A 7,500-nucleotide genomic window follows, 5' to 3' on the forward strand; every position below is an offset into this window, starting at 1 on the left:
TCATCGTCAACTGTTTCTAATCAAGACCTTTTTTTGTTTGTTGTGTTTGTTTTTTGGCTGCAGGTCGCCAATGAATTGATAGCAAGGTACATAAAGCTGAGGACAGGAAAAACACGGACACGAAAACAGGTAAAGAAAATTGTCATGATACACTCTAAAAATTAAATGCATACATAAGTAGAAACCGATTTAAGATAACGTTATGTTAAGACATATAGAGCATAATCGTACATAATATCTTCATATATTCCAAAGCAAATTTATTTGTATGCAAGGTTTTGTCTGAAACCAAAAAAGAGAGATGTGTGTGTGTGTGTGTGTGTGTGTGTGTGTGTGTGTGTGTGTGTGTGTGTGTGTGTGTGTGTGTGTGTGTGTGTGTGTGTGTTTGTGTGTGTGTCTTAGTGTGTGTGTCTATGTGTATGTGTGTTTGTGTGTATGAGTTTGTGTGTGGCTCTATGTGTGTTTGTGTGTGTAAGTGTTAGTGTGTCTGTCTCTATGCATGTTAGTGTGTGTGTGTGTGTGTGTGTGTGTGTGTGTGTGTGTGTGTGTGTGTGTGTGTGTGTGTGTGTGTGTGTGTGTGTGTGTGTGAATGTCTGTCTGTTAATGTGTGTGTGTGTCCTCTGTGTGTTGTGCTTTCTAGTGTGTGTTTGTCTCTATGTTTGTGAGTGTGTGTGCATGGGTGTGTGTATTTAGGTGTGCGTGACGTGAACCTGCATGTTCTCATACTTGATCCGCTCAAATGCTGTCTCACCACGCCCCAGGTGTCTAGTCACATTCAGGTGCTAGCGCGGAAGAAGTGCGCGAGTACCAGCCGGTATCAAGGTGGGTCCTGCTCAAAGGCCCCCCAGAACTACAGACAGGGGGCCTCTCTCTCCTTCCTCTTTTGGTTACGGCTCTTCCTCTTCCTCTCCTTCCCTTCCTCCCTTGTATCCTTCTCTTCTCCTCCTCCTCCTCCTCCTCCATCCTCCTCCTCCTCCGGCTCCTCTCCTCCGCAGGTTTCTAGCCACTTGCAGGTTCTCGCCCGGAGAAAGTCTCGCGAGATCCCAGTCGAAGCTGAAGGTATGCGCTGCCAGGGGGCTACGGGTGGCTGGGGGGACACGCTTGGCTTGTTCGTCTCGGATTGGCCGCTCACCGGTTTGCTTGTGCACCCTTTTTTTTTTCTACTTTAAAGAGCAAAAGCTTGACGTAAATCTGTCGGTTGTTTTTGATGCGTGGACGATTTTAAAACTGAGCTTTGCTTGCCGGATGCATCCCATTTTTCTTTTTAGGATTCACGCTTTCTAAACACTGAATAATACTTTAAAAATATTTAATTTTTAGGCTCTGCTTCTGCATCGTGCATGCAAAATGGTTTCAGCCCATAACCAATAACCTGTAGGACCTATATTCACGCTTTAGGGACATGCAACAACCTTCCACCACCTCCTCATTCCTTCACAATAAGAGCGTACTTAGCCTGAATGTTGGTGCAGCCACTGCCATAGTACAACTTCACGCTATGATGATGAGCTTAGTGTTGAAATTTATTGTCCCTGTCTTTATTTTTGCGCATGGTCGTTCTACGCCCCAATACAGCTTTTTCCCAATTTCCTCCTCCTCCTTTTTCTATTTCCAACCTTTTCCTTTCTGTGACTTCCTCTCTCTTTTTTTTTCTTTTTCTAATTCCTTGATGTATTCCATTTCTTTGATATATTCCATTTCTTTGATATATTCCATTTCTTTGACGTAATACTTTTCACTGTGTGACATTATTCCCTGTCTGACTTCTCTGAAGAGTAACAATCGTAATCATTTGACCTATAACCTGTAACTTATTAGTTTTATGCCTCCTTCCCGTTCTCTGTTCTATTATTGCAATACTGTAGAAGCTGGTCTTGTGTGAATCTATAATGGGGATTGTTGTTTTGGATTATGTTTAATCGTGTCAGTCTGAGCTGAGAGAGAACCTTTCTTTCGTCTTAACAAAATACCTCTTGGGAGATATCTTACAGCAGAGTCCCTCTATAAACTAGAAGAATCCCTATCTATTTCTGTAATTTCCTGGCATTTGCATTAATCTAATGATCCAATCCGGCAAATTCACTGATCCTATACCGCATCTTCTCTTGAATCGATTGACTCTCCTGATTGTGAATCTAAACCTTTGCAATTCATGTATTAGTTGTGCCATGTCACAATTAATAAATGGATTGAAAAGATATGTTCCTTTTGTGCATTGGCTTTGCTAATACTGAATAAGTGAATTTATATTTTTCAGTATTTATAAGAGATTTCTGTAACAGACAGTATTCTCTGTTAGCCCCACAAACAATTATCAGCTTTACTCATTTCACAATAACATAATATATAATATGTTATTATTTTATAAATGCAACCTAATATAATTGCTTACTTAGTACAGGACATTAACACAGCAAACAGACTACCTACACTCCTTTTTAGTCTGTTCGGATAATAATGATAATACATTATTATTATAACAATATGTATATCAATATATATATATATAATCGTTTTTTTATTTAGCTTTTTATCGTTTTTTATAATGAACGTTTAAATTTACCTAGAGCTATCTAAAACAATCTGGAATTACAAAGTATATTTCATACAGCCCCCATAATTCATAATTTATAGTGAACAGCAATAGTCTTCAGACCTAACACCTAAGCAGTTATTTATGCTGTTTAAATTAATTTCTGCGTGACACGTCCAGCCTAACATAACACACACGTGTCAGCGCTGTGTCTGCAAAGAGCAGAAGCTCCACACAGCCACGCCTGAACAGAACAAAACCAAGAAAACCATGAAATGTATCTCACCACAGCATTAGAGACATTCTAGAACTAATGATTTCTCTGTTTTCCGATTTAGGCAATGAATTTGGTAAGTGATTTTGACTTGTGCAATAGCTTCCCCCCTCCATTCGCTTACCAGTGTGGTATATTTATCCTGGTTGCTGCTGCCCTCTGCTGGCATGGCACTGCACTGCAACGCTGCTCTGCGTGGTTCAACAGTGCTGAGGACCTCTCGGTAGTCTCCACTGTCGCTTTGCATCCCCCTCCCTGCGGAGCCGTCTTGGGCCTGCCGGCACATACGCAGGTGTAGCTTTGCTTGCACTTGGGTGTTGCTCTTTGATTTTAGGTCTTTTTTTTGTCGGGATCTCTTTGAGGAGGATATGCCCCGAGCTAAACCAGCTATCGCTAGCTACCGATATCTGTGCCTGTCGCCTCAGAGACAAGATAAAGAGGATAGGGAGGAAACAAAAAATACATGGATGAATAAATAAATGGCACATTTATTTTAAATTTCGTAGTGGCGGACAAACTTGTAGTTTCCGTAATTCAAAGCTTGTTTAATTTACCGAAATCCTGGTTTTCCCAACTTTTTGGGTGACTTTGTTTTATTTCTTTTGTGTCGGTCTTTTAAGACCTTTCAAGATCGTTCTCATCTTAATTCATTAAAGTTTGCTCGAAATTCACATATGATGTAATGGTACTGCTCAGTATTTGATCTTTATGTCACCCAACCTTTACTTGTCTCAGGACGAACAACAGAACCACACAGGTGCTTTTTCTACATGTTCCTGACCGCTCTCTCTTTCTTTTCCTCTTCCTCTAATCCTCTAAAGTTGTGCTTTCTCTTGCTTTGTTTTCCAAATGTTTAAGATATGTGTTTTTTTTCTTAATGTTAAGTAATTTTCATTATATCAAGAATGTGTTTTTTCTCACATTAAACCCTCAGATTTAGTGTATCTTAATACTGAACAGAACAGCCTTTGCCTTTTATTTTTAATTGACTCATATGCAATGCAGTACTTGTTTTGTATCACTATTTAAATCAAGTGAACAAGATTTGACTTGAGTCAGCATTCTAGCTAATTTTAGGACATTAACTAAATGTATATCGTCTCTGTTAATTCAATTAATAATATAACCAGATTACCAGGCAAGCATTACCTTTCTGTTCCCATGACTGCTGAAGGCACTGTAGTCAAGGCAACGCTCCCTGTAAATTAAGGACTATTTTAACAACAGCTAAAATGGTTGACGATCTTTAGTGAAATCACAAGTGGGATTGTCACCCAGATGTGGACAAAGATTGGATAGATCAATCTCACCAGTTGGTACAGTCCACCAGGTAGGCTGGGTAGACGGATCCATCTACCCATCATGCATCTGGGGTGGCGTCGCTTGAGGCTGGATTTAGAGAGATTTGATCCCACCTGGTGGTAAACCATCAACCGGGGGGGCCCCTTAAATGACCTCCAGCTGTGGTATTCTTCCCTCCGCTCACCCGCTCCCTCCCGAACCCAGGATCAAGCCTCTAAGGACAAGGCCCTGCAGAACATGGCCGCCCTGTCGTCGGCCCCAGATCGTCTCCCCCAACCTCATCAAGAGCCACCTGCCCCCGCTGCCCCCAGCACCCTACCCCAACCCAGCCAGGGTAAGACAGACTCTGGTCTGGCCCTGCTGCGGTACAACACACGCTCTAACACTGCCAGGGTTATGGGTTCAACTGGTAGAGCTCTAACACTGCCAGGGTTATGGGTTCAACTGGTAGAGCTCTAAACACTGCCAGGGTTATGGGTTCAACTGGTAGAGCTCTAACACTGCCAGGGTTAAGGGTTCAACTGGTAGAGCTCTAACACTGCCAGGGTTAAGGGTTCAACTGGTAGAGCTCTAACACTGCCAGGGTTAAGGGTTCAACTGGTAGAGCTCTAACACTGCCAGGGTTATGGGTTCAACTGGTAGAGCTCTAACACTGCCAGGGTTATGGGTTCAACTGGTAGAGCTCTAACACTGCCAGGGTTAAGGGTTCAACTGGTAGAGCTCTAACACTGCCAGGTTAAGGGTTCACTGGTAGAGCTCTAACACTGCCAGGTTAAGGGTTCAACTGGTAGAGCTCTAACACTGCCAGGGTTAAGGGTTCAACTGGTAGAACTCTAACACTGCCAGGGTTAAGGGTTCAACTGGTAGAGCTCTAACACTGCCAGGGTTATGGGTTCAACTGGTAGAGCTCTAACGCTGCCAGGGTTATGGGTTAAACTGATAGAGCTCTAATACTGCCAGGGTTTAACTGGTAGAGCTCTAATACTGCCAGGGTTATGGGTTCAACTGGTAGAGCTCTAACGCTGCCTGGGTTATGGGTTAAACTGGTAGAGCTCTAACACTGCCAGGGTTATGGGTTAAACTGGTAGAGCTCTAACACTGCCAGGGTTATGGGTTAAACTGGTAGAGCTCTAACACTGCCAGGGTTAAGGGTTAAACTGGTAGAGCTCTATACTGCCAGGGTTATGGGTTAAACTGGTAGAGCTCTAATACTGCCAGGGTTATGGGTTAAACTGGTAAGAGCTCTAATACTGCCAGGGTTATGGGTTAAACTGGTAGAGCTCTAATACTGCCAGGGTTATGGGTTAAACTGGTAGAGCTCTAATACTGCCAGGGTTATGGGTTAAACTGGTAGAGCTCTAATACTGCCAGGGTTAAGGTTAAACTGGTAGAGCTCTAATACTGCCAGGGTTAAGCGTTAAACTGGTAGAGCTCTAATACTGCCAGGGTTATGCGTTAAACTGGTAGAGCTCTAATACTGCCAGGGTTATGGGTTAAACTGGTAGAGCTCTAATACTGCCAGGGTTATGGGTTAAAACTGGTAGAGCTCTAATACTGCCAGGGTTATGGGTTAAACTGGTAGAGCTCTAATACTGCCAGGGTTATGGGTTAAACTGGTAGAGCTCTAATACTGCCAGGGTTATGGGTTAAACTGGTAAGAGCTCTAATACTGCCAGGGTTAAGGGTTAAACTGGTAGAGCTCTAACATGTGCCAGGGTTATGGGTTAAACTGGTAAGAGCTCTAACACTGCCAGGGTTAAGGGTTAAACTGGTAAGAGCTCTAATACTGCCAGGGTTAGGGAGCACTGCTAGAGCTCTAATACCTGCAGGGTTGTGTCATCGTATTCGTTCTAAATGTTTCAAACTCTATTTCTTATCTTCTTATTTTTCAGTTCTGGCCTTCATCAATCCCAGGGCAGCCTGGACCTTCTCAGGAGTAAGTATATCCCATAATTGGCCAGTAGTTATAGCCATGGCAACCCTCCTATTAGTTAAAGAGGTGAGGAGAGGTGGGTGGGATCGGATTTCGACAATTGGAATCCGTCAATCATCAACACAAACCAGTCAGAGCAGAGGTGGCAATGGGACGAGGGATACGATTGGGCTGTAGATACAGGGGGATTCGTTCTGAGGGGGTCTGTAGCGGTCGTTATGAGGGGTCTGTAGCGGTCGTTATGAAGGGTCTGTAGTGGTTGTTATGAGGGGTCTGTAGTGGTTGTTATGAGGGGGTCTGACGTGGTTGTTATGAGGGAGTCTAAAGTAAGGGAGCTGTGCAAACCGGCTGGCTTGTTTAACAGATCCACTTTGTGCACATCAGTCTGGTTCTAGATCTCAACCACGGGAGGCATCTGGGCCTTGGTCGCAACAGCCACGCGTAAGTTCCCCTCCAAGCCCGTACCCTGACACCCCCGCACCTCGATACCCTGATGACCTGATACCCTCTGTACCCCAATACCCTGATACCCCCTGTACCCCAATACCCTGCCCCGTGAGGACCCGGTCCGGCCGTCACTCTGTGTTGTTTGTTTCCTGCACTGATGCTTCATGAGCAGACGCTCGGACCGGGAGCGACCACTGATACAGGGCTTAGGGCGGCCTGCTGGAGGAGGTCTACAGAGGGCTTAGGGCTTAGGGCGGCCTGCTGGAGGAGGTCTACAGAGGGCTTAGGGCTTAGGGCGGCCTGCTGGAGGAGGTCTACAGAGGGCTTAGGGCGGCCTGCTGGAGGAGGTCTACAGAGGGCTTAGGGCTTATGGCGGAATGCTGGAGGAGGTCTACAGGGAGGGCTTAGGGCTTAGGGCAGCCTGCTGAAGGAAGCCTACAGGGAGGGCTTAGGGCGGCTTCAAGGAGGCTACAGGGAGGGCTTAGGGCTTAGGGCGGCTTCAAGGAGGCCTACAGGGAGGGGCTTAGGGCTTAGGGCGGCTTCAAGGAGGCCTACAGGGAGGGAGGGCTTAGGGCAGCCTGTTGAAAGAGGCCTATTGGAAGGGAAGGTAAGCTTGCTGACAGGGGCCTATGACTGGTAGGCTGTGGCCCTGCTTTGTATACGATACGGCATTAGTATCACAGCGTATTGTGAGGAGAACATTTGTTTGAAATGGAGGCCCTTAAACGACAAAAAGGACAAAATGATCAGAAAAACTCCAATTTGATTCGTCGTTGGAAAATAGATTTCGCTCGCTGCATCGTGATGCTCTGAATCGGAGGTTACACTCGGCTCCTCGGGTCGCGTCTCAGCCACTAACCTTGCATACCAGCCCGCGGACAAGGTGTCTCATAGCGACACCTGAACCCTCGCGCTGACACATGAGCGGACGGGCCCAGCCAGGTCGGCTCTGCTCCACTACACTATCACTACACCACTGCTACACCACCACCACTACACCACCACCACCAC

General features: G+C 45.3%; 1 pseudogene; it reads left to right on the forward strand.

Annotated features, from left to right (window-relative positions):
* The first annotated feature begins 9 nt into the window (after window positions 1-9).
* LOC132470950 (transcriptional enhancer factor TEF-5-like) overlaps window positions 10-7,500 on the forward strand; it is a 15,162-nt pseudogene continuing 7,671 nt past the window's right edge.

The sequence above is a fragment of the Gadus macrocephalus genome, chromosome 13 (genome assembly GCF_031168955.1).
Source record: "Gadus macrocephalus chromosome 13, ASM3116895v1".
NCBI lineage: Eukaryota > Metazoa > Chordata > Actinopteri > Gadiformes > Gadidae > Gadus > Gadus macrocephalus.